Source organism: Prionailurus bengalensis, chromosome X (assembly GCF_016509475.1).
Source record: "Prionailurus bengalensis isolate Pbe53 chromosome X, Fcat_Pben_1.1_paternal_pri, whole genome shotgun sequence".
Taxonomy (NCBI): domain Eukaryota; kingdom Metazoa; phylum Chordata; class Mammalia; order Carnivora; family Felidae; genus Prionailurus; species Prionailurus bengalensis.
In genome coordinates this window covers 34,983,602-35,010,078 of record NC_057361.1, presented here as the reverse complement: position 1 = coordinate 35,010,078, position 26,477 = coordinate 34,983,602, and positions in this window count along the sequence as shown.

Below are 26,477 nucleotides of genomic sequence, written 5' to 3'. Positions count from 1 at the left end.
TACGAGGCCGTGTAGAACAAGCAGAGAGAGAAAAGCTCTTTGAGCACAACAAGGAGTGGGGTTTTAAAATTTCATTTGCACAGCGGCAGGCCTTGCCAATTGGATCCTTTCCAGAAAGCAATCTGCGAAGTCTGACAGTCGGAAGAAATGCCGGGCTGCTGAGCGAGGAGAGGCTGGGTTTTTTAAGGGTTTATTTTTCATCCAGGTCCTTTGTGAGCAATGGCGCTTTTTTTTTTTTTTTTTTATTCCATTTTAAAAGGAAAAGACATGCAGCGATCCTCTTTGTGAGGCGGGAAAGGGCTTCCCTGACCATCTGGGCCTCAGAGGGACTCGGGGAGAGGCGGCCTTTGTGTTGGGGCAGTCAATGCCCGCGCGGGCATCGTTTATCTTTGCTGCCTCTCACACCAGGCTGGCCTCGCTGCTGGCTGGCCCAGGGCACACGCAGCAGCTCGGAGCAGTCCTCTAGGTCCTTATCTGTGTCACGGGCAGGAGGTCGGGGGCTGGCGGGGGGGGGGGGCTCTCTGAGCCCACCCAGAGGTCCATTGTGTCGGCGGCAGAGAGCGACAGATCAGCACCGCAGACATCTCTTTGCTCGGCTCCATTCTTCAGTTTCCAGCCCTCCCTCCCTCCCTCCCTCCCTCTCATTCTCTCTCTCTCCTCTCTCTCTCTGTCTCTCTTCCCTTCCTTGCATCCATCCCCCGCTGCCAGCAGGGCTGGGGGCTTTAGGGCGAGCGTGGCTTGTTGGCCGAGGCCAGCTGTTAGGAGACCGTCTCATTGCACACGTTCGCACACATGCACACACCCTCCCAGCCCTGCCTGTCAGCCAGGCTCCGGAGCCCGAGAAATCTTTTTATAGAAATGCTGAGGTGACGTGCTGTCTTGTGGCGGGTCCTTGCCTGAGCGCTGGGGCTGTTTTGTCCTCGGAAAAATTGCACTCCGGCAGTGCCAGCGGACGGAACTCGGGCACACTGTGCCCCCGACACGAGCAGACGTGACACACAGAGCCTTTCGGCTGCGCCGGGGCTGGGGCTTTTCGGGGGCGCGTTTGGGGCGTCCGTTTTTACAGCTTATATATAGGGCTGGCTATCACACGCAACACTGCTCGGTCCTCACAATGAGCCTGTGAGGTCGGGTTATCCCATTTCCAGGGTGTAGATCTGGCCCATTTCCTGGATGAGTAAACTGAGGCACTGAAAGGCCCCGCCGGCCGGATTTCACCAGTGGGGAAGCCGAGTCAGGTCAAAGGGAGGTAAATTGCATTCACCTCATTGGCTTCCGCCCCAGTCCACGAGATTTCGGGATACGCTACCTGCGCCCTTGTATTTACAAGCTCAACATCTGTTGCTTTAAAACCAAGGTGACCGCAGGGTGGAGGTCACCTCACCTTACTGAGATGTCACAAGGTCTCCCAGGGCAAAGCTGCCTTACACAAAAATGCCAAGGACGTACGGACCTAATGTGCCCAAGTGACTGTGGCCCCCAAGACCCCTAGAGTTGTCTGAGGCTGAGCCAGGAGGAAGCCGGAGCTCAGAGCAGGTGGGGGGAGGGGTTGTAGACATATCTGTCTCCACCTAGATATATCTAGAATGTAGCCCTTTCTTCCTGGCTAGGACAATGCTTGTGGCAATGAGGAGACGAGCAGAACAGGAATTGGGGGTGGGGCAAGGGGAGCACTGACAGGACCATCCCTTGGCTATGTCCCAGGTAGTTTGGGAGCATCTAGAGTCATTCCAAATTTAAAACCCAGCCTTGGAGAAACACGCTGGGAGCCCCCAAGTTGTACGTTTCTGCTTCAGGAGGGCATGGTTCTTGGAAGACCCCATGGTCCAACTCTGTCTACAAGGGCACGGCCCCAAATCTGGAAGCTTTTGGATCAGGCCGGTGACTCAGGGCTGTCCTGGGCACCGAAGGATGGGATGAGGCGTTATGGTGCCACCAAGCCTGGCCCTCTTAGTTATCACGGTATCGAAATGCTTCTAGGTCAGTCGTCCCACGTGCGCGTTCCACCATGGCCGCCCGGGCACAGCTCAAAGCCCAGGCTCCCGACCTCGGGCCGGCGGAGGCTAGTGCCCATGCCAAGTGGCCGAGGCCCAGGCCGTCCCGGCCCTTAGATATTTTGAATGCCGCCCCCGTGACACCCACGGCTCGCTCCCACGGCCAGCATGGGTGTTTGCTCCCATCCGGCCAAGGCCGGCGAGCTCGGGAGTGCCAAACGCCCAGCGAATTCAGGTTAAGCTGGCCTTGCTTCGTTCTGTGAGCTACGCTGCCGGGAGAATAATAGAGGCTCCCAGGATGTCAGGAAAACAGCCCCTGTTGATTTTCCAGCCCTTGAATAGCAGCTTCGTGGAAAACGTTTCTGATTTGTGCGGGGAGGCTCTCCCCTAGCCCCGGCCCCCGAGAGGCCGGAGTAATGCTTCTTTTCATGTGGCAGGATCGGATATGACCAGCGTGGGTTCTTTCTGTCAGATATTACGAGTGGTTATTACCGAGGCAGCCTAGCTGCCGTGCAGGGCTCGGCCCTCACTCGGGGTCTGGCGAGGCGCCGCTGTCGTATCTGAATTTTTTCATCTACAAGATCTGAATCCAATCTAGTTGCTGCGAGCCTGTTTGTGTAGCAGAAGGGAGGGGGGAGGTGAGGGGGAAGGGGTGGGGGGAGGCCCACGTGAGGTCGCTCATCCTTCCGGGAGGTTTTGCTGGTTAATGAAATCTCTGATTTGTTGGCTGGGGGAGGCCCCCTTTGGCTGACGTTGAACAGCTGATGGGGACATCGGCGTGTCAGGATGCCAAATGGCGACAGTTTGGACCCGCACCAACGGAACGGGGTATTTTCCCCCCTGATTGCCTCGAGTTCAAATGAGAGTGGGCTTATTTGAATCGGGTGGATCCGGGCAACAATCGGAGAGGGGAGCAGAGGCAGCCTTCAGCGCCGCGCACACGTGTGCGTATGTGGTTGGTGGCAGGCTAGGAGTCCATGTTCTTTCATTCTCTGGGGGAAGTCATTGGGGAGGACGGGAGAAAAATAAGGCTCCCCAAACACCAGCTGCCTGAAAGGCCCTTCCAAAGGGCAGGTGCTTTGGGGGCCTCAGCTGTGGTTTTGAGAGAGAGGATTAGGAAGAATCTGGCCCCGGCTCATCGCCCCCCCAACCCTCCACCTATCGAGACCCTCCCCAAGGATGGGGGTGGGTGGGAAGGGTGCGGGGCGGGGGGTGGGTGAAGAGAAGGCTCCTTCAGCAAGGGGAGCCTTTCTGCTTGGATTTATTTCAAGTGGAAATCCGTGGCCTTCCCCCTGGGTTAACACCTGCCCCAAACACACATGAAACTGCGCACTGGTAAGTTGATCAGTCGAAATAGCGCGCTTCTCGGCCAGTCCAAGGCGGCCGTGTCCCGAAAGTGCTCAGGCCAGCCGTGCAGGTGGGCCCTATGCCAAGAAGGGTGAGGGGGGCCGAGGGGGGTCTGGGGCGCCCCTCGTCCACGCTGGGGTGGGGTGGGGGCCGCTGTGCTCCAGCCTTTTCCCAGGTGCTGGGGAAGATGAATGGGGCATGGTCCCTGCCCTCAAGGAGGACAAGATGGGGGAGTAGACGCTAAGGAGGGTCAAGTGCCCGGGGGTCCGCAGCCGAGTGAGAGACGGATGCCGACTGGGGGAGGGGGTGGGGGGAGTGCATCACGAAGCCGACTTTGGCGCTAGGCCTTGAAGAATAAGGATTTCACAGTAGAAAATGACATTCCAGGCGTTAAGCATGAAGGAATCGTTCCGCGATGAAGAAGGGAGAGTCGCTCTAATTATAACTGACACACTGATTTAAACATTTATTCACTCCAACCACACAAATACACACGTGCACTCACACTCGCAGCACAAACAGCAGGAAGGGGGGTCCTGGGGGCCCTACTGTCAGCTGCGGCTGGAGCCTCCCTGTTGAAGAGGACGCCGCGTTTTCTGACGCCTAGTACCCGCCGCACCTTAGGCTGTTACACCCCACAGTCCAGAGACCTGTGTTCTGTGGCCAAGAGACAGCCCTCAAGGCTTCCCAGGTCTTTGATGTACGTAAAGGCGCCCACGGTCCGGTCCTGTGAAAACCTGGTGACGATTCCTCCCCGGGTGCTGTCCAGGTCGGGCTCCTCAGGAAGCAGGCTGGGGCTAGAGATCTGCGGTCAGAGAGCGTATGGACGGATGCTCTCCAGGAGGCAGGAGCGGGCAGAGAAGCTGAATGGGGGAATGTGGTTTCACCAGAGGCTCAGCTGGTCCCGTGGGGAGCTTTGGGACCTGAGTGGCCCTGCAGAGTTGTCCTGAAGTTGAAGCGAGGAGGCGGGGCCTTAGGACTAGCATTGGCGAGTTATCGGTAGCTGGCTGCCCGTGGGGATGGACGTGACCTTGCGTGAACCCATCTCCGCTGGCCTGTGCAGTTAAGACTACTTGGCTGAGGGTCTTCGAGCAAGGGGAGGGGCAGAGGAGAGAGAGAGAATCGCAAACAGGCTCTGAGCCAACAGCGCAGAGCCCGGCGCGGGCCTCCGTCTCACGAACCGCGAGATCGTGACCCGAGCCGAAATCAAGAGTTTGACTCTTCAGCGACTGAGCCACCCAGGTGCCCCAGTAGGTTTTAGTTCTTCGAAGACTTTCATGCTCACGGCAAACTCAAGAGGAAGATACAGAGATTTCCCATATACTTTCTTCCCCCTCACACCCGCAGCCCCTCCGTAATCAGCACCCGCCCCCACCAGAGTAGTACGTTGTTACAACTGATGAACCAACAGATCAGTATCACCCAAAGTTCAAAGTTCGTTATCACCCAAAGAACATTAGAGTCCATTCTTAGCATTGGACGCTCCGCGGGCTTGGACAAACGTACTACGGCATCTATCCATCATTATAGTATCATACACAGTATCTTCACAGCCTCAATCATCCTCTGCGCTCTGCCTATCAATCCATCCCTCCCTCTCCCTGACCCCTGGCAACCACTGATATTTTTCTGGTCTCCATGGATTTGCTTTTTCCAGAAGGCCACATAAGTGGAATCAGACAGTATATAGCCTCTACGCATTAACTCATTTCTTTTTAGTGCTAAATAGGATTCCATTGTCTGGATGGAGCACAGATGACTTATCCGCTCACCTGCGGAATCACATCTTGGTGGCTTCCAAGTTTGGGCGATTACGAATAAAGCTGCTCTCGACACCGCATGCAGGCTTTTGTGTAGACATGGATTTTCAACTCCTTTGGGTAAATACCGAGGCGTATGATGGGCAAGTGTATCTCCGGTTTTGTAAGAAACAGCCAAGCTGTCTTCCAAAGTGGCTGTACCATTTTGCGTTCTCACCAGCAGTGCATGAGAGTTCCTGTGGCCCCACATGACCACCGACACTTGGCATCGTCACGTTTTGTTTTTATATGCCACAGTGACCTTTCTTACAGAGGCGAGGCAGACGGAAAGCAGTGTGTTCTCACACATGCTCATGTGACTTGTGCTCTCCCCCTCGCCCTTTGAGAGAAGCAGGTCAGGAGTTACCAACCCCATTTTTCGCAGGGGCAGACTGAGGACAAGGGAGTTTATGTGACTTGCCCACGGTATAACAGCTAATAAGTGGCAGAGCTGAACCCCATAAACAGTAGGATCCCTTAATAAAACTCACATGGGAGAAGAACAATCTCTTGGCCTATAGGCTAATGATTCCCAACTGTGGTAGATTAGATTACTGTTTCTAATTCTCTACACTCCCTCACTGTTAGGGAATGATACACCGTAGCCTTGGCCGTGTAGCTTTGTGGTACTTCCTGCTAGAGTCAGCTATATTTCCCCACCCCATTCCTGCTGGACTTGGCCATGGGACTTGTTTTGGCCAATGGAATGATAGTGGCTGTAATGTGAGCTGAGGTCTTATTTGCGTTTGCATGCTTTGGCGTCCCGACCATTGCCACGGGGGAGGGGGGGCGGGAACTTATCCCGCACAGCCATTTGTCTCAGGATGAGATGACTCCAGCAGACCTGAATCCAATTTTTAATCTGGACCTGAGTCCAACCGAGCTCGCCTGAAGTCAGCAAAATTGCAGCTGACCTGCAGATCTGTGAGAAAACCAATGTTCCTCCTCTTGTAAGCTACTGGGAATTTAGGGTTTGCTTGTTATGCAGGAGTATCATGCTAATAGCTGACTAATACATTAACCCCAGTTGTCCTTTCAAATAAGGAGTTAAAAAAATATCTCCATTCTCAGGCTTTACCCACAGAGATTCTGAGGTGTGGCCAGGGTTAAGAACCACGAATCTAGGCCAACTGAGTCATGGCGGCCTATACCTGTATGTATCCCTCAGGGGTGGGCCTACACAAATCGATGAAGTCTTTAATACACAGCCTCTTGTTTTAGTGCTCCTTCTGCCTTATTACCACTGTCCCTCTCCGCCGTCAGTGTCCTCGCCTTTAGACCCTTCTTTTCACTGTCCTTTATGCCTTCGTGTGAATTCAGATAAAGGAGTTGCTTCCCCTGGGATTATTTGCAGTTCAAGCTTCATCTCTGACTTGTGGAATAAAAGACTCCTTTCCTGTTAAAAGATCTGTGGGTAAAACCGAGCAGAACAGCAGAGTGTTTTGGGGGCAGGCAAGAGTGTTTTGTTCCCTCCGAAAGCAGGAAATCAGACCTTCTACTGGAGGCAGGGAGGGATGGGATGGAGTGGTGAGGGCGGGGGGTGTCAGGCGCGGAGACGGGAGCAACGGGCCCGTGACTTCCAGGGAATTTATAGGACTTGTTTCCAATGCACGGCAATGCGCAGGACCCAGCTTGTTGGCGGCCGGCCTGTGTGAGTCTCCCCCGTGTCAAGGGGGAATGCAAGTCAGAGGCCTGCTTCTCATGGCCACGGGCCTCCCAGTCTCCTGGGCCGCAACCCAACCCCGAAGGGCTGATCTTACCCTCTGTTTCTGACCATTGAGCTTGATTATCTATGACTGGGCCCAGACCTTTCCATCACAAAAACCCTCTTATATTCTGGCTTCGGGGAAGCCCACGTTGGCCTGGCGCCTCCCCAGTTTTTTCATCCTCAAACACAAAAGGCCGATTCTATCCAGCCTGGTGGGGCGTCATGCCTCAGTGGTGATTCACACTCCCAAAGGGAACCCCGAGAGCTGTCCTCGTACGTCCCTTCATGCGGTAGAGGTGAACGTACGACTTCAGTCTCCAACAGGACATTCTGCCATGACCTCTTCTCCTGAAGGTTAAGGTGTTACACGAGACACCTGTGGCGTATAAGGTGTCATAACAGGCTCTGTTTGCATCACTCATCCCCTGTGAGGGGTGGTGTGAATGACAGCACTCAGGGTGGGCACAGTGGTCACCTCCCGGGTCCCCTTCAGTGAGGGACTGGTTGATTCAGCTGCTGGGAATGGTGTTGCCTCGGCGGTAGGGACCCGAGGTCAGACCCCTTCCTGGGCCAGCTCATAGCCAATGATTAATCAGCGTGACAGTGTGACGGCTTGGCCACCTCAGCCCAGTGAGAACAACTCTGAAGGGTCACTCCAGTTCCAGAGCTTGCCGCAGAGCCGACGTCTGAGCTCTCTTTTGCTAACAGTGTCCCGGGCCCCTCACTTTTTGACGACTTTGTGGTAGACTCACATCTCTTTTGATTCTACTTCTCATCTCCTGCCTTGCTCCAAGGGGCTGTTGGTTCAGTGTCCCCTGAAGAAAGGGGCCACGGGGTGCCTGGGTGGCTCAGTCGGTTTAGCGTCCCACTCTTGGTTTGGGCTCAGGTCATGAACCGCGAGATCAGAAACCCACATCGGGCCCTGTGCTGACAGTGTGGAGCCTGCTTGGGATTCTCTCTCTCTCCCTCTCTCTCTGCTCCTCCCTGATTCTCTCTCTCTCTCTCTCAAAATAAATAAATAAACTTAAAAAAAAAAAGGCATCTGGGTGGCTCAGTCGGTTGAGCGTCCGACTTCGGCTCAGGTCATGATCTCGCGGTTCGTGAGTTCGAGCCCCGCGTCGGGCTCTGTGCTGACGGCTCAGAGCCTGGAGCCTGTTTCGGATTCTGTGTCTCCCTCTCTCTCTGCCCCTCCCCTATTCACGCTCTGTCTCTCTCTGTCTCAAAAAGAAATAAACGTTAAAAAAAAAAAGCTGCCATGCCCTCGGCTTCCTCGGATGACCCACTGACTGCCAATGTGCTGTTTAGCATTTGTGACAATAGTTCACAGGACTTGGGACAACTGGATACAGTCAGAGCCTCATCATGCAAATGATTCGTTCTCCATCATATTAGAAAGAGGGCATGTGTCACCCTGGAAATAATTAATTCTTGATAAGTGGTGGTCTGAGAAATGACCACATAACACACTCCAAATCCCTGGATGCCGTTGCTGATAATAATAATTACAACGAAGTCATTGCACGCTGTTTATTTAAAATAGTTGTTTACCGGGGCGCCTGGGTGGCTCAGTCGGTTAAGCGTCCGACGTCGGCTCAGGTCACGATCTCACCGTCCATGAGTTCGAGCCCCGCGTCGGGCTCTGTGCTGACGGCTCGGAGCCTGGAGCCTGCTTCGCATCCTGTGTCTCCCTCTCTCTCTGCCCCTCCCCTGCTTGTGCTCTGTCTCCGTCTCAAAAATACATACACGTTACAAAAAAATCGTTGTTTACCTTCCTTTTTATAGAACTTGGTATCAGGGTTATTAGCAAATAGGAAGATTTACTGGTGAGCTTTGCCTTTAAGATCTCGCCCTGTGATAAGACCTTCTGAACACTGAAATGGTCAAAAACATACAGCAGCAGAGAGCGCACCGAGGGGGGAGCCGAGGGGAGGCCCCAGCAGTCATCCGTCAGACTCCGGGCAGTGGGTTTTGTCGAGCAACCCCATTTACTTTGTAACTGTAGTGGATGTTTTTGGTCTTGCCTCCCCTTTACCTGGTAACGGTATCTTGTCATTGGAGAAACGAACCGTGAAGATTTAATTGTAGGTGTCAAATTGGCCGGGTCACAGTGCCCCGATAGGTGGTGAAACATTATTCTGGGTGTTTCTGTGAAGGTGTCTTTGGGCGATGTTAACCATTTTCAATTGGGAGACTCTGAATAAAGCCTAACTTTCTCAGGTAGCAGGATATAAGCCCAGAGTTGCCAATGGGGCATGTTCCTACCACTCCGGACAAGCTTTGCTGACATGAAGTCAATACAAGGGAGGGCAGAACCGATACATGGCAACAGACAGAGAGCATGACTAGTAGTGATGTCCTTTGAATGCCTAGATCAAGCCATGCCTGAAACTATCTACCTCTGGACTTTTGAGTTTCGTGAACCGATAAATTCACTGTCTCAAGATTATTTGAATTGAGTTTCTGTGACTGTCAACCAAAAGCATCCCAAATGCTTCAGTAGCTCCGAGGCTTTCTTTTGGCCCAACGTGCGCGGCTGAGTGCGTCAGCCCCATCAGCGTAAAGGAACCCGGTGATGGAATATCCCCGGTTGCTTTGACCATATATCCTGGGAGGTGGATGCCGTGTCTGTGTCCTTACTATCAGCCGGCGACAACCAACATGAGGATGATTCTGTCCATCTTGGACATTCCAGCCCCACTTGAGCCTCCCGATGTCTGCAGCTGCATGGGCGACCTCAGCTGCCGGAAGATCTGCCCAGTCAGCCCTAAGACCCCTGACAGAAATCTGCCGTTGTGGTTGTTTTAAGCCACTAAGTTTTGGGATGCTTTGTTATGCAACAATATCTAACTAAACACCCCTCCAAACTGGGTGTTAGCACGAGCACAAAGGAGGACACGTGCCCAAGAGCCCTGCTGGGGGCGGTGACCCGTGCCTCACACTAAGGAGTCAATGTTTGGGAGAAATAGAGCTCTGGGAGTGTGGGTTGTGTACACACGAAGGCTATCTTGGGCCGTGTAGTGAGGGGGCAGCGAAGTTCTAGAAAGCTGGTGAGGCTCCACAGAACTTGGAAGTACCCTTCGGGGCTTTCTGTGCTGCCCAGGACCCCGCCGGCTTCTGGGGCTTCTAGGACACAGAAGCATTAAGAGGCAAGGCCGGCCGTCTCAGGGTTTCAGCAACAGGGGTTCTCTGATCTTCTAGCAAGGACGTATGCAATGGTGGCTCGCATACCCATACCTAGAGGTGCAGGCTCTGGGTGCTGGCGACTACAGGGAAGCATGCGGCCTCCAGGGGCCTCCCGTCTCATTATTTGGTCTAGACAAATGACCCCTCAAAGGCCAAGCCAATAGAAGGGGCTGGACACGATGACATTTTCAAAGTCATCTAAAATCTATTTTTGTGTTTCGCGTGTGCAGTGTAGATGAACGAGTCAACAATCGCACCGGGGAGGGCTGTGACAACAGGAAAGAGACGTCTTTAGGTTATTAGCCAATAATATTCATTTCTCAAGCGTACTGAGGGCTTCCTACGTGCCAAGCCAGCAACTCCAGACAGCACCAGGAGGAAGAAAGCCGTAATGGGCTGATTACTGCGGCGGGGTGACTGTGACCCAGTCCTCCTGTGGAACTCTCGGGGAGCGAGGGCAGGGGCCAGTCTGCTCCTGGGAGTCTCAGCTTTTCTTGGCACCTCGGTCCTGCCCTGTAGAAGGTGGCTTTGGCTCCCACAGTTGGAGAAAGACCTCAGGCCCCTCGTGGGTTCTTTGCAGCCGGGAGCTGCCAGCTTAGAAGGGAACGGTGAGTGCCGAGCACACACGAGCGGGACACGGGTGGCATCTGTCATATTAACTACTTGCCCAGGGTCACGGCGTTGGGGAAGGTGCTGTTTGAACCCAGTTTGCCTGACTCCAAGTGTGTGCCCTTGATCCCTCTGTTCCCCACCTTCCCTCTTGGTGGAAAAGAGCGCACACACACACACACACACGCACACGGCGCGCCTTTTCTGACGACCCGTTTGAAAGGGTGTTAAGGTAATTCATTCTAATAAAGGCAGAGCCCTGGCTTCCGCACCTGGAAAGAACACCAGCGAGTCTGTAAAATAAATACATCCTGACACAGCTCCGAGCTGCTGCTGTTTTAGAAAAACGCTCCCCGCAGACACTGACCTGCCGCCGGGGAGGCCCTCGGAGGCAGACGTTGCCGCTGCCCTGGGTCAGCTGCCTGTCCCCCCTCCGCCCCCCCACCCCGGCCCCCAGAGGCTGGGACCGGCCCCCGTCCAGGGGCAGGGAGGGAGATCGAAGGCCCTGTGCACTTTCCCACTGGAGCGCCGGGTGAGCCGTGCCATCGGCAATGCCCTCCGTGGGCCGCAGCAAACCAAAGGCCCGGACACAGCGCGGTACGTCTGTTGTGCCAGGACGCCGCCTCTGGTCAGCCCGGATTTCCACTGTGGATCGGGCCCTCAACGTGGCCTCCACGCCCCCAAGACGCACGAAGAGCGGAGCCCAGCGGTGGAAGAAGGAGGGGGAGGAGGCAGGGCGGGTGATGGAGAGGAGAATGTGCCAGCGGGGCAGCTGGAGAAAACCTTGGGCCTCGGGAAAGCACAAACCCCAAGGATGCAGAGGAGATTAACCCCGCTCCTCTGGAGAGAACCTTTCAAATCCGGCCTCAGGCTATAAGCGATCCCCAAACTGCCTCAGAGCCCTGGGGTCCCCGTGGGCCGGGCTTGAGAATGAAGCCTCCGCCGCTCAGGGGTGGAGGGTTTGACAGAGGCAGCCTCGGGGCCACTCGGGGGGCCCGGGAGCCGCGGGACCCCAGTGCCGGCGGGGCCCACGGAGAGCATGCGGCCCAGCTTTTATGTTTTCTTCTCAGCTGCCCGCCCCACGGCTGCTTAGGGGCCGGGCTGGGAACTGGAAACCAGTGGCCGAGAAGAGCAGCAGGGCAGGGACCCGGGGTGGCTCGCACCCCCATCGCGCCGTCCATGACCCGGCTTTCTTTGGCCCGTCCCTTCCTTCTCTCCGGCCTCCACGCCTTCAGTTGCCACGGGTGAATTTCGGAGCAGGCAGGAAATGCCTCACCCCGCTCCCTGGAGCGCTAGATTTGTTCTCTGAAGAAGGGCCGGCCAAATCCCACACAGATTTGGGGGAACCCGATCCCTCTCATCGGGGCGCAGTGCTTACTTGTTTTCGAACGGAATCTGAATAGAATGGAACGCGCAGCCATTCCGTGTGGAGTGCGTTCCTATTTTCAATTAACAAATTCGGAGCTATTTTGCTCCCCTTTGAACGGCAGTCATGTGGGCCTGGTTCCTTTTCGGCCAATTCAGTCAACTCCGGATGATTTTAATTACAACAGTCACGAACACCAGAAATGCCTGCGTCTGACAGCTTCGCGACCTGGTCCATTGACTCTCATTTAAAAGCGAGTTCTCCCTGAACAGAGATCTCCGAGGGCAACGGTGGGCGTCAGGAGTGGGGGCCCGCGACTGTGCCCTTGGGCACTGGCGGAGAAAAACCGCATTTTCCATTTTGAGACCCATTAGTCCTGATTATAAGGTTGCCAGTTCTCTGGGGGGCTCCGCCTTCACATCTTTAAGAGGTGGCGGCCCCTGTGGGAAGCGTCTGTGAACCGCGTGGGCACATAGGAAACCGATCCCAGCTCTAGAGCCCTCGGCCCCGCCACCCTTTCCTCGGACACCTGTCCTTGCCCCCACGCTTCTCAAAGTTTAATGTGTGCACGACGTCCCTGGAGACGTTGTTAACACGCGGCAGTGGCAGGGTCCCCTTGGGGGTGGCGCAGCATCAGAGACTCCTCCCACCCTCCCTGACGCGCCGTGGCCCCCCCGCAACACGTGCTCCATCAAGGTGGTTGCCTGAGCCTTGCTCAAGGCAACTTTGGTGGCCTGGGCTGACCATTATGGAGCAGGCGACCATGTGTGCGAAAGGCTGATGGTGGTGCCCCTTGAGCAGGGGTGCCTGGGGGAGGTCGGGGGCTTTGTGGGGCTTGACGGAGCCAGAAAACCACTTTGGAGGCAGAGAGAGTCCATTCTGGAAACAAATCTGTCCCCCAGCCCTCCCTGCGCTGGCAGAATGGATGCTGAATTAGCAAAGCAGAGAGAACCCGGGAACACAATGTTCCCTGAGAGGTTGCAATCAAAAGGGTCCCAGCCCCCCACCCCCTGCTGAGAATTCTGTGAATTTATGATGTGTCGACAGTTTGAGCCCCAGCACATAGCAGTCTGATGGGCTACAATTAGGAGTGTGTGCTAAGCCCCTCCCGATTCCTCCATCATGTATTCATGGAATTTATGTGGTATCAGCAAAGTGAGCCATGTGCACATTTGGGGCAGGAATTTTAGAACTATGATGTAATCATCCCCAGAGAGGTGGCCATGAGAGGAGAAAGGAATAACAGTGAAGACGAATTAAAAGTCCCAAGCCGATTCGAATGCGAACTCAAAACAAACACACTCTGTGTCATGGCTATTTTTATGACATTTTTGAGACTTTCGGAAATCTGGACACGGTATATTTGATGGCATTAGGGAGTTTGTGTTAATTTCGGGGTGCAATAATGGAATATGGCCATGTTAAACAGAGGGTCCTTATCTTTAGTGATGTGTGCTGAAACATTTCTGGATAAAATGATACGATGTCTGGGATTCGCTTTAAAATAACATAGGGATAGGAGAAGTGGATGAAAGGAGATTGATCATGAATAGGTAATTTTTTTTTATCACATTTACTTATTTTTGACAGGTAGAGTGAGACAAAGTGAGAGTAGGGGTGGGGAAGAGAGGGAGGGAGACACAGAATCCGAAGCAGGCTCCAGGCTCCGAGCTGTCAGCCCAGAGCCCGACGTGGGGTTCGAACCCACGAACTGTGAGATCATGACCTGAGCCGAAGTCAGATGCTCAACCGACTGAGCCGCCCAGGCGCCCCGTGAATAGGTAATTATTGGAGCTGTGCGATGGGTATGTGAAAAAAAATTCTAGATCACATTTTTCGTTTTGCTAATACCACGTGAATTCCACTAGAACATGATGGAGGGAGAGAAAGAGAGAGAGAGAGAGAGAAGAGACAGAGAGAGAGATCTCCAAGATTGCGTGAAGGACACTGCCCTGGCTCCTCTACCCTTTGGGCCAGAAAAGGGGACAAAAACGATCAGAACACGATGAGCCGATTTAACCACACCTTGGTGATATACTGCAAAGGAAATGAAGGAGATTTCCCTTTCGAAGAGGATGTGGGGGCTTAGTGTTTTACTGTGTCTGGGGAGAAAACACTAGTCTGTTCTGGACTATGTCTCCAAAGCTCTGAGTGATTTCATCCATATGTCTCTGTAGATCTCCGTTTGCGTTTACAGGTGAATAGGACCTTTGGGGCCGTCTTATTGATTTGTTTGACCCTTATCCCCACCCGAGGCTGGTAGATCAGCTGCCCCAAGCAGACCGTGAGCCTGACCTTGAGAGCGTTAGCGGTGAGATTCTGAGCTGGGAAGGTGGGCTGCACCGTGTCCATCATAACCAAAGCAATCCAAGGGCAAAATTCTTATTTGGTCTCAAACTGAGCTGTCCAGGGAATGGTGAGGAAAGGGATCATCACGTGGCGAGGTGGAACAGAACTGGGGGAGGGGGAAGAGGTATTTTTTTGCCCAGTAACTTTTGGCCCTTTCCAACGGGCACACCATTAGCAAAATCAACCTGGCTCAGGTTTAATTGTAACAACAGCTAAACTTTACTGAGCCTTTACTGCCCAGTGTGGTGCTACCACTTTATCTTCTTAGTGTCTCTGAGGTAGATATTGATATGATCCCCATTTTCCAGAGGAAGGAACTGTGGCTTAGAGAAAAAAACTTAAGCAGCTTGTCCAAGATATGCAAATAGTAACCGTAAAGGGCACAAAATCCGGGAATCCCGTTTGCACCCGGGAACTCTGGCCAGGGTCAGGATTCAAACCCAGGTCGGTACAACCTCAGCATCCGCACTCCTGAGTGCCCAGGGCTTTTCCTTCTTAGGAGGGAGCTGATTGGATGGGGTTAGGTGGGGAGTCATGATGAAGGGAGAAAGAACTGAGTGGAATCGGTGGCATAAAAAAGAAGGAGTGGAAAATGATCCCTTCGGACTCCCTCGCGACAGGATCATCCCCGAACTTGATATTTTAAGACTACAGTTTTTTTTTTTTAATGTTTATGTATTTTGAGAGAGAGAGAGAGAGAGAGGCAGAAAGAAGGAGACACAGAGTCCAAAGCAGTCTCTAGGCTCAACACAGAGCCCGATGCAGGGACTCGAACTCACGAACCACGAGATTGTGACCTGAGCCAAAGTAGGACACTTAACCGACTGAGCCACCCAGGCGTCCCTCAGACTATAGTTTTGATTGTAGGGCTCTGTCCTCTCTCTGCAGTTGCACTTTATCTGTCCCATGAATCTGGGTACTGGGGAGGGGCAAAGAGAGGGGAGAGAGAGAGAGAATCCCAAGCAGGCTCCACACCACCAGCCCAAAGCCCGATGTGGGGATTGAACCCACAAACCGTGAGATCATGATCTGAGCCGGAACCAAGAGTTGGACACAATGAACTGAGCCACCCAGGCATCCCCCAAACCTTTGATAATCAATATCATTTGCACTATGACTGGTCCTGGTAGATGGGGACTCCCCTGCTCCTCGAGGCTATTTTTAAAATTAGACAAAGACCTTTGCCACGTTTTTTTGCCCTATACATCGCTGGTGGGAATGGAAATTGGCCCAACCTCCCTCTGGAAGGAAGCCTATTTCACAATATCTGCTAAAGTGAACCCTAAGCCTATAACCGAACAATTCCATTCGCAGACACAAAAGAGTATAGAATGTATGATTAATTCCATTTATATGAAGTTAAAAACCAGGCAAAACCAATCTATGGTGGTAAGAATTATAACAGTGGTTACCTTTGGAAGGTTATTGGCTGGGGGGCGGGGGTTTGGTTGGGGATGGGTGCAAGGATACTTGCTGGGATACTTGCAATGTTTTATCTTTTTTTCAACAAAATTTTTGATGTTTATTTATTTTTGAGAGGGAGAGAGAGAGAGAGAGAGAGCACGAGCACAAACGGGGGAGGGGCACAGAGAGAGCGAGACACCGTAGGAAGCAGGCTCCAGGCTCCGAGCCGTCAGCCCAGAGCCCGACGCGGGGCCCGAACCCACCACCTGTGAGATCATGACGTGAGCCGAAGCCGGACACTTAACCGACGGAGCCACCCAGGCGCCCTGCAGTGTTGCATCTTTTAATCCTTGTGTTTAAAAAAGACATCAGTTTTATCTATTTTTCATCTGGGGGAATATTGAAATCGTCTCCCCAGTAGCTCAAGGTTCTCACTTGCAAACAACAGTGTCCCCTCTCAATTGTTTAAGCAAATAGGGATTTATTAAAAGATCTTAGGTAGTTAATGGATCCCTCGGAAGGCCAAAGACCTGGCTTTGGACGCCTCAGAGTCAGGGCAATGCGGCCAGGACAACTTAGCCAGAAACACACAACCTCAGAAAGCGCGTGCTCTGGCTGAAACATCCATGACCCCTACGCCTACAGCTCAGCCCCTTTGACCCTCGGCACTGGGTGCCAAAAACTCCCACCAGCTGTCCCAGAGCAGACGCGTCTGCCACAGTCCCTGCTGGAAGATCTGATGTCCTTGCATGGGTCTGAAGCCTTACACTGCACACGGCTGTGGCATATTGGAGGTACTCAGATCACGTGCCTGACCCTGACTATAGAGGATCCTGGGAATTGTAGTTTTTAAGCTTTGGGGCCCTATGATGGAGGAAGACAAGCTAAGGGCATTGGAAGGGGTATAAAGTGGGCCAACCACGCCTCCCTTTTGCTCTTTTCTTTTTCATGGGGAACTGGGAAGTCAGAACTTAAGGAAGTGGCATGGCAAAGCCCCTGTCCCTGGTGGGGAGGCTGGGTGCCCTTTTTTCCGTGAGTCTGGTCCACATTTAGCCCTGCTCAATTCTCCCATGCCCTGAAGTAGGCCTTGCTTGGCTCCACGTGAAGTCCCTTATGTGGCTGGCTAGGAAAGACCAAAAGTCACTGATTTGGAAAACACAGTAGAACCACAGGCCAAATTTCACCCACAAGAGAGAAATAAGAATAACTCCCAGGACACCTCAGGGGAACTTCTCTTCTGCCCTTCCCTTGTTTTCTGAAACATTCCGAGCCTCTTGACTTGGAAACCATGTTTGACCGTTGCAGCTGATTTTTGCTAATACAGTAAGTTGTATACATTTATATTCATTAACCTGTTCCTCAGGGAGTGGACTGTGTTTGTGTGGGAGCATGAGAAGCCTTTTGGGGTAGAAGCTGAATTGGGCCGGGAATAAGGAAGCGTGGAGAGAGCCAATCGGATGGAACAGGCCAGAGGCTGCGTGAGGCAAAGTCATCACGGACTTTCCGAAACTCATGAAGCCGCCGGGGAGAATGAATAGCCTGCGGACTCCAGGATTCTGGTTCTGAAGAAATGAAGGCTTGTGTATTTTTAACAAACCCCCTTGGTTATCGTGATGCACTTGGTTTGGGGAGCTAGTGGCAAAGGAGGTCTTATAAACAGTATCAACGATGTTAGAATCCCCGTTCCCTGGGTGGCTCAGTCGGTTGAGTGTCCGACTTCGGCTCCGGTCATGATCTCTCGGTCCGTGGGTTCGAGCCCTGCGTTGGGCTCTGTGCTGACGGCTCGGAGCCTGGAGCCTGCTTCGGATTCTGTGTCTCCCTCTCTCTCTGCCCCTCCCCTGCTCGCTCTCTGTCTCTCAAAACAACGAATAAACATTAAAAAAAAATCCCTGTTAGGCTGGCATGCTTCTAAGATCATTCCAAATATGATTTACCTCCCTTCCAAGCAGTTTTTCAACAGGCACTCACCATCCACATTTTGTTCAGGTCTTTCCAACCTTCCTCCCTACAGTAAGACGTTACAGAGAATGGAGGGCTGTGCAGAGACAGATGTTTCCAGGGGCGCCTGGGTGGCTCAGTCAATTAAGCACCTGATTCTTGATTTCAGCTCAGGTCATGGTCTCTTAGTTCATGTGATTGAGCCCCGTGTCAGGCTCCGCACTGAGTGTGGAGCTTGCTTGGGATTCTCTCTCTTCTCCCTCTGCCCCTCCCTTTCAAAACAAACATTAAAAAAAAAAAAAAGAAATAGATGTTTCCAGAAAACAGATGCTTTCCGAGTATAACACTTTGGGGGCTGCAAGTAATCGGTTTGCAAACTAAATGTGGTTTAAGTAATGGGAACATTTAACAAGAAGTCTGGTTGCAGGGTTGGTTAACTCAACTTTGTAGAAAGGCCATTAAAAACTGAAGATCTTCCCATCCTTCTCCACCATCCTCAGAATATTGCTTTTTCATCTTCAGCTTGTCTCCTCATGATCACAAAATGGCTGCCACAGCTCCAGGCATCATATCCTTATCCTATCATGCGTGAGGCAGAGCGTAAAGAGGAGTTCCTCATTACATACCCTTTTCAATCAGGGAGGAGCACCTTTCCCAGAAGCTATACAGAAGCCTCCTCCTCAGACCCCTCCTGGTCTTGCCAGGGACCAGGTCGCTGGGGAAAGCGAGCATCGGCTTGTCTTAACCTTTTCAGGTGGGTAGGAATGACAAGAAGAAAGAAGTGGCAAAGGGGGTGTTGCGGAGGCAATCAACAAGCATCTGCCATAGTGATGTCTTTGAGAAGCAAAGCGTTTCCAACTGTTTTTGATGGTGGTGCTTCCCCATCTTCCTGAGCAGAGATCCTGGACCGCTCTACCTTTTGTGTAGGCTCAACATGGAGCAGAGAAAGAAGATCACCCAAAATATGGGTGGATTTGCTCTCCACCGCTAACCGGCCATGGGGTCTTTGATAGATCCTACCCTCATTCTCCTTTCCAATTCTATCCTGGGCTGAGAAATCAGATAACCAAGTTTCTTAGAAATCTGCATTGAACACGAGTCAGTGAACCCTGAATAAGGGACCAGGAAGTTTCCGGCATGAATACAGCGTCTAGAGGGGCTCAGAGGCTCAGAGACTTTTTTTGAGGAAGGAAATGACCAATTTATTTATTTCCTTATTTATTTAAAACCTTTCCATTTTGGCAAAAAAAAATCAAGCTCACAGGAAAGTTTTAAAAACAGTAGGACAGTAGGAACACATCATTGGTGTTCAATAATTCTTAACTTTTTATCACATTTTCTTTCTTTCTATGTGTGTGCGTGTCACATACACACATTATTACTGCTCTTTTGTTACTATTGTTGGTGTTATGACTCTTATGGCAGAATCACTTGAGGATAACGTGTCTACGATGATATTTTAATCCTAAATACCTCCGGCTGTGCCTCTTAGGAACACGGACATTCTCCTCTGTGACCACAGTACAACGATCGAGTCCAGGAAACTTAACACTGATACAAATACAGAGATTCAGAAATCTGTCCTTGATACAACTATTATTTACTATACAGGCACCATTCAAATAGTGACCTGGGGTCCACACCAAGATCCTGTGTTGAATTTAATCAGAGACGTTTTAAAGTCACTATTGAGTGGGGGGTCTGTGCTCTGAGACCTGAGGGGCTGGGTAACGCGTGCCTCTCGCGGTTGCCAGCTCTAGAGGACTTAATTAAAACTTTTCAAGAACTTCATTCACTTATTTATCTCACTTGATCCTTACAACAGCCCCGTGAGGTCAGGAGGGCACAGGTTAGCATTTCCATTTTACGGATGCGGACACGGAGCCTGGGAGGGTCACGCAGTGGGTTCAAGCCGGGAGACCTGTGGTGTGGCCCCGGCTTCGCGCTCGGTCCGCGGACCTTTCCTCCACTCCCAGCCGATTAACGGGCGGATGAGAGTTTCGCCAGCCTCACCCCCGTGGGGGTTGGCCGCGCTGCGGAGGACGCCACCCGTGTCCCAGTTGGCGGTTGTCGCTGGAGGGTGCCGGGGACGAGGCACGCGGAGGTCTAGAAGAATCCCGATGTGGGCAAGAGGCGGGCAGGTGGGGAGAGCCCTTTCCTCTACCCTAGTCCTGGCTGCTGTGTTTCTCGGTACCACCTGAGCACCGCAGTGGGACGATTACTGGCGCAGGCCCCAGTTTCTCCACCTCCTGCGGGAGAGGAGGCTGGGCCGACGGCTTTTGCGGTCCCTTCCTGCGGCATGAATCTAGAATGCCGTGGCTGCCCCACGCCTGCCCCACGTGGCCCTTACTGATTCAGTGCACTACCCCCCCACCCGTACCTCCGCATCTCTTTGTCAAAGGGCTTCTGTTGTGCCTGCACACACCGCGAGAGAACTGGTGCCGATCTCCCACCCCGGCTGCCTTCCCGTGAGGCAAGCCTCAACCCATGCGTTTAAACGTAAATACCCCAGGGGCGCCTGGGTGGCGGAGTCGGTTAAGGGTCCGATTCTTGACTCCGGCTCAGGTCACGATCTCACGGTTTCCTGACACGGAGCCGCTTGGCGGGCTCTGTGCTGACCGCGTGGAGCCTGCTTGGGATTCTGTCTCTCTCCTTCTCTCGCTGCTCCACCCTGCCCCTCTCTCTCTCTCAAAATAAACAAACTTAAAACGATGATTCAGATAAACATCCCAGCTCCGCGCCTCTGAGAGGCGCAGGCTCTAAGACACGAGGGCAGAGTCTGGTCCTGGGACTGGTACCAGTCTGGGAACTATTCTTTTTTTCTTAACGTTTATTTTTGAGAGAGGAAATGAGAGCGAGGGGGGAGGGCAGAGGATCCGAAACGGGCTCCACGCAGAGAGCCCGATGCGGGGCTTGAACTCCTGAACCGTGAGATCACGACCTGAGTCAGAGTCGGACACTTAACAGACCGAGCCACCCAGGTGACCCGGTCTGGGAAGCGTTTATTGCTGGTTTGTGATAAGTGTGGAAACTGAAAGTACGCAGTTAGGAACCTTCTGTAGTAATTTTGCAGGTGGTTACAGGTCTCTTGCACCTAATACTAAAAAAAGAAGTGGGCTTGTGCTTTGCGTGTGGTTTTTTTTTTTTTTTTTTGATTTTTCTACAAATTCGTTTTTATTGCCTACCCAAGTTATTAGGGATCAAACAGTACAGGTCCGTGATGATTGCCCTTCCCTGTTGTGATTCCCCCCCCCCCACCCTACAGTGCTTCCCGAGATATTCTCCTAAATAACCGATTTACACGCGAATTCTTATCTCGGGGTCTGCTTCTGGGGTGAGGGTGGGACCCAGCCTAAGACAATGCTTTCTAGTCCTTTCTAATTATCTTGCTACATCCTGTCATTTTCAAGTGGTTGTACTTTCGAAATGAAATGCTTCAAGTTTCTACAGAGAAATACCTTTTCAAAATACCTCAAGACCTGAAGAGCACTTAGAATGCTTCAGAACGCATTTTCTTCTCTCTCTCTTTTTTTAAATAATAAGAAAAATGTGTTCTCTTGCATTTGGAGAAGCACAGTAGGTACTCAGGGTTGGGTAATTTGGTGGCTCAACAGTTTCATCAGGGACCCAGGTTTCCCAACAAGAGGCATTTTCTATCCCTTCTGTGCCTTAATTCATCTGAGAAAATTATTATGAGTGAGAGTTCCCCGGGACGTGGTCCTCTATACCGATCCACACCTTGACTTCACGAAAGCATCCAGCTGCCCACTGCCTTCCCCGCCCTTCGCTCTGCTTGGCCCCCACAAAAGACTCAAGCGTGGCATATACTTTGCATGCATCTATTTCCTTGGCTCCAGAGGTCTCGGGACCCTGGGAGAGATCGGGGCTATGAAGCAGGGCTGTATTCATTCACCGAGTCTTCTAAATACAGGGGATTTCAAAGGAGCTGATCGCAAATCAAAGTAAAGAGCCACAGTCTTGGCTTTGTTCCCTGTCTGCTGTTTGTATATTTTATATTATGCATGGGCCGGGGGCGCCCACGGCGGGGCCTGCTGGTTATAACTGCAATCAATCAATCCCAACCTATTTTCAGGACCTGCCAGCCATCGGGACAACTTCCAGAACTATCGGAGCCCTCTTTTCATTATTTAAAGGCTGGTGGAAGGATGCAAAAATACTTAATGACCAGGGTCAGGCTGACCAAGGGAGAGACTGGGTCAGGCCCTTAGCACTTTGATCTCCAAGGCACGGCAGGCAGGCTAGGCACCCAGGCAATCATTTTATCCCTGTCGTTGGGGTAGGGTGGCTCTGGGGAAGCCTCACAGCTGTGGTCTAATGCAGAAGAGGTGCCTAAGGGGCCAACGAGACATTTAGTACTGGTTTCCCCACTGCCTTCTCAGTCCAGACCTCCGTCCCTAGCCAAGACAGCTCCAAATGTTACAAGCAGCGTCCCAGGGTGACGCCTATGGTTCTACGGGGCACACGCACACAGCAGCATCATTAGGAAATGGGCTTACCTTGTCACCTTTGGACTAGAGGTGCCCAAGAAAACACAGGTCCATGATGGCCTGGTACCTTTTGAATTTCAGATACACAATATATTTAGTGTAAGTATATCCTAAATATTGCATGGGGGTATACTTACCCTAAAAAAGATGAACTGTTTATTTGAAATTCAAATGTTAACTGGTCATCCCGTATTTATATTTGCTAGACCTGGCGATTTTACCTTGGCTCCTTGTTGCTGTGCTGCACAGCCTTCCCAGTAGCTCTGGTAGTTTTGCTCCCAATGGGCCGTACCTGGGACTCCTTTCTGAAGGCCCGCTCTCGGGCTGCTGAAGCCGCTTCGCCTGCACAGGTAGAGAGTGGAAGTGCCCAGGAGTTTACTTCGCCCGCCCTGCCCCAGCGTGGTCCAGAGCCGACTGCCAATGATCGTTGGGCCCAGGGGTGCCAAGGCCCAGCTCTCCAGCCTTGGGTCTAGCAGGGCCGGGCAGAAGCTTCCCTCCGCGGAGCGGGGCCCGACACCGCACACGCAACTGGCTTCGTGCCCTTGCCCGTCCTGCTTCCCCCACTCCCTTGCCAGTTTCCGCCCGGAGCTCTTCCTTCACAAATCGCTGGCGCTGCAATCCTCGGCACAAGGTCTGCTTCTGGGGAACTCTGCCTAAGACAGCTAAGCAGGGGAGGAGGTCTTCGGGGCGTGGGCAGGAGGCTTACAGTGAGTGAGCTGTGAAGAGGCAGGGCCAAGCGAATGGGGAAGCTTCCAGGGAGAAAGGCCCTGGCCCACTGTAGCTCATGCAGGAGGGAGGCAGTGAAATTAAGCAACTCGGACTCCTTCCCGGTCTGGCTGGATACGGAGGGTTGCCAGCCAGTGGGCCTCCTGAGAGGGGCCTGGGCACCTGTGCCCTTCCAGGGAGCCCCCCCCCCCCCCCGCCAACGGTGCTCCAAAGCATAAGCTCGTGTTTGAGGGCCTCTTAGCCAGACGGGCCCTCACCCTCTGCGGCTGCCTGGCTCGGTTTGGCCGCTGGTAAGACCCGCAAGCGTTTAGCACCCTGCCTGCTGTGCAGAAGGTACCCGGGCAGGCTGCGAGAATGAGTGACGGGCCCGCCTGGTCGGACCCAGTCTCTCACATTTGCTGCAAATGCAGCAAGACACAGGACATTTAACAAACCTTTAGGTTCTTAAGAGCGGACACGGGGAGGCCGTGTGCAATGCTTTGCACGGTGGTGAGGACGAGCAGAGCCGGGCCAGCCCTGGTCCCTTAGAAAAGGAAAGTTTATTCTCTACCTCGGCTGCACATTGAAATAATCTGGGGAATGCTTGGATCTCACCGCCAGGGATTCTGTTTTAATTGGTCTGGGTGTGGCCTGGGCATCGGGATTTTCGAAAGCTTCCTGAGAGATTCTATTATACAGCTGGAGTTGAGAGCCCCCGTACTAGAAAGTTCTATGTCTGGATGAAATGCCTCAGGGCCCCTTAGATTAAAAGGGATGACTGGTGTTCGTGCCGGTCAAGGTGTTTGGTTAATTGGGCTTCATCATTTAAAATTCTGGAGTGTCTGCATTTAAGGAGATAAATGGTTCTTAGACTGAAAGAAGCTGTTCTATTTCAGCAGATACTGAAGTGGTTCTCAAACCCAACTATGCATCAGGGTCTGCCGCAGGGCTTGTGAAAACACAAGTTGTTGGGCTCCCACCCCCAGAGTTTCTGATTCAGGAAGTCCAGGGATAGCCCCAAGAATCTGCATTTCTAGAAAGTACCCAGGTGACACAGATGCTGCTGGTCCGGGCAGGACACCTGGAGAATCACTGAACTATTGTGAACTGCATCTGGAGCTGGGCTGACTCTCTTGAGAATGAGTTTTGCCTTCACTCATTCATTCCCCACTGGTTTATCCCCTCAAATGTGTCCTTGGGGACCGTGTATTAGTTGTGTGTGTGTGTGTGTGTGTGTGTGTGTGATCATGCTCTGTAACAAACAATCCCCCAAATCTCAGTGACTTAGTCACAAATATTTACTTCACGCTTGCAGATCTGGAGGTTGGTCATGGTTAAAAGTGGGCTCGATTTGAGTCCAGGTGTCAGTTTGGGTCGTGACTGCCCCACAAGGATTCATTCCGCGACCCGGGACAAAGAAGCAATGGCTACCCGGGACATGATTTTTTTCATCACGGAGGACAGAAGCTTCAGGAGGGCTGGCCAAAGCTTAAAGCTTTAGCCTGTAACTGGCACTCTCAGTGACATTTCATTGGCCAAAGCAATTCGCATGGCCAAGCTCCAAGTTAGAGGATGGGGAGATACACTCTGTTCACACTATATACAGAGTCAGAGACAAGGAGTAAAGAAAGAATTCGGGAAAAATAATATTATCTATCATGGCCTGTTAGGTGTCAGGCCCCTACATGAAGTTCTGGAGAGGCCCAGAAAGATAAAACAGGGTCTTAGCCTCTGAGGAGCACAGATCGGCAAGAGAGACAGACAAAGATACAAGAGGGTGCTAAACATGAGACATAGGACAGACGAACAGCAGGAGCACAGGGGTGGGAATGCGTCTCATTGCTGGGATGTCTGTCCTCCCACACTGTGCAACCAAGGTCCTTGGAGCTGTGCCCAGGCTACAGTTCTGGGAGCCAGGATCGTGTGTGGGAGTAACCCAGCTGGCCCACAGCCGCGGGGCATGGAGCAAAAGGAGTTGAGTCTGTGCCTGGGCTGGGGCAAGTTTCTTCCAGAAAGTCCAAAGTACCTAGTTGAAAGCAGAGAACGACTGAGGAGAGCTAGCTTTTTTTTTTTTTTTTTTTTTTTTTCGTAGAGGCACGAAGTTTGAGAGTAAGGACTGTGTGATGGGATGTCTATTACACGGAGTTGGGGACAGGGAAAGCACTATGAAAGTCATCAAGTTGGAGTACAGGAAAAGGGAAGTGGGTCTGGGCAGCCTTCCAGAAGAAAGGGCATTCCAAGTGGGGTATAGCTGGTGAGTAGGAGTCTGCTGGCAGACAGAGATCAGACGGTGGAGTGTTGAGGGTTTGGGTGATCATTCCAGGGGAACACATAAAGTTCCATAAACTTCCCACAGTTGTCATCTCTGACCCAGTCCCCCTACAAGCCAGCGCTCTGCTTGGTGCTCCAGACCGCCCTGCTGCCCACAGCGATCTCTGTATTTCACGGGTCACTGAAGTTTTATTGCCACTGAAGTTTAAGGATTTTTTTTTTCCCCTTCTGAGTAGTTACCACCGAAATTATGTGGTTTGATCTCTGAGCGGTTATAAAACTCTGAGACTCCGAAAGGGTATAACAGTTTTCCAGGGACTGGGGCCCGGAACCCCAGTGCTGGGTTCAAACCTAAGATCTGCCGAGGACTCAGCTCTTGCTGAGGGGGTGGAGGGGAGAGCCGTGCCTCCTGGGAGTCCTTGCGCTGTTCCCAGACGGTGGATCGAGTTTCGGCGGGCTTCTGTTTTTGGAGGAGTGCAGTAAACCCCCCAGGGTGACATAATTAAACACACCAAGTTCTGGAAGTCATCTTTCTGGGGATCTAGAGGCCCACATGAAAATGAGGCTTCTGGGGAGTCAGCCACGACCATCCCCAAGCTTCTGAGTTGGAGGAGCCGATGAGGCCAGCAGGACCTCGAGGCCACACGAAAGGGCATTTGGGATGGAAGGAAAAGATCGCCCAAAGCGGGTGAGCGTGGTGGCCATGGCGTTGGGAGAACGGGCTCGGTGAGGTGAGCCGGGGCAGCGGAGGTGACCGTGCGGTTGGAAGCTGGGGAGGGGAAAGTGCACTCCACAACCTTTCCAGCGCGAACGGCAGTCACCTCCCTACAGGGACGGAGCAGGTGATGTAAGGGAATGAGCAGGCTGGCTTGTCTTGTTTTTTTTTTTCCTTTCCCCATAATGGCGTCTTGGGCTTTGTTGTGTTGGGCGCAGAAACACTTTGCATAGTAATTACATAAGGAGAATCTCCACTTCCGCCAAGATATATGTTCGCTCCCACTTTCCCTTAAAGACACAGCCCTTTCCTTCCCGTACTCTCGATAGAGACACGGGCGTTAAGGAATATTTCATTCGCCTTTTAATGACACCACACCAGCCCCACAAAATGAGAAGAAGTGATTTATGGTGACTGATACCTGGCCTCAGTGTCAGAGACTGATGGGGGCCTGCTGGGGAGTGTGGAAAGCTGGATAGACATGTCCAGATCTAAAAAAGGGGCCATCGGCTTCTCTGCTTCGGCTTCTCAGGCCAGATTTTCTAACTTGGCAAAAGGAATGGGAAAAACAATATTTTCAT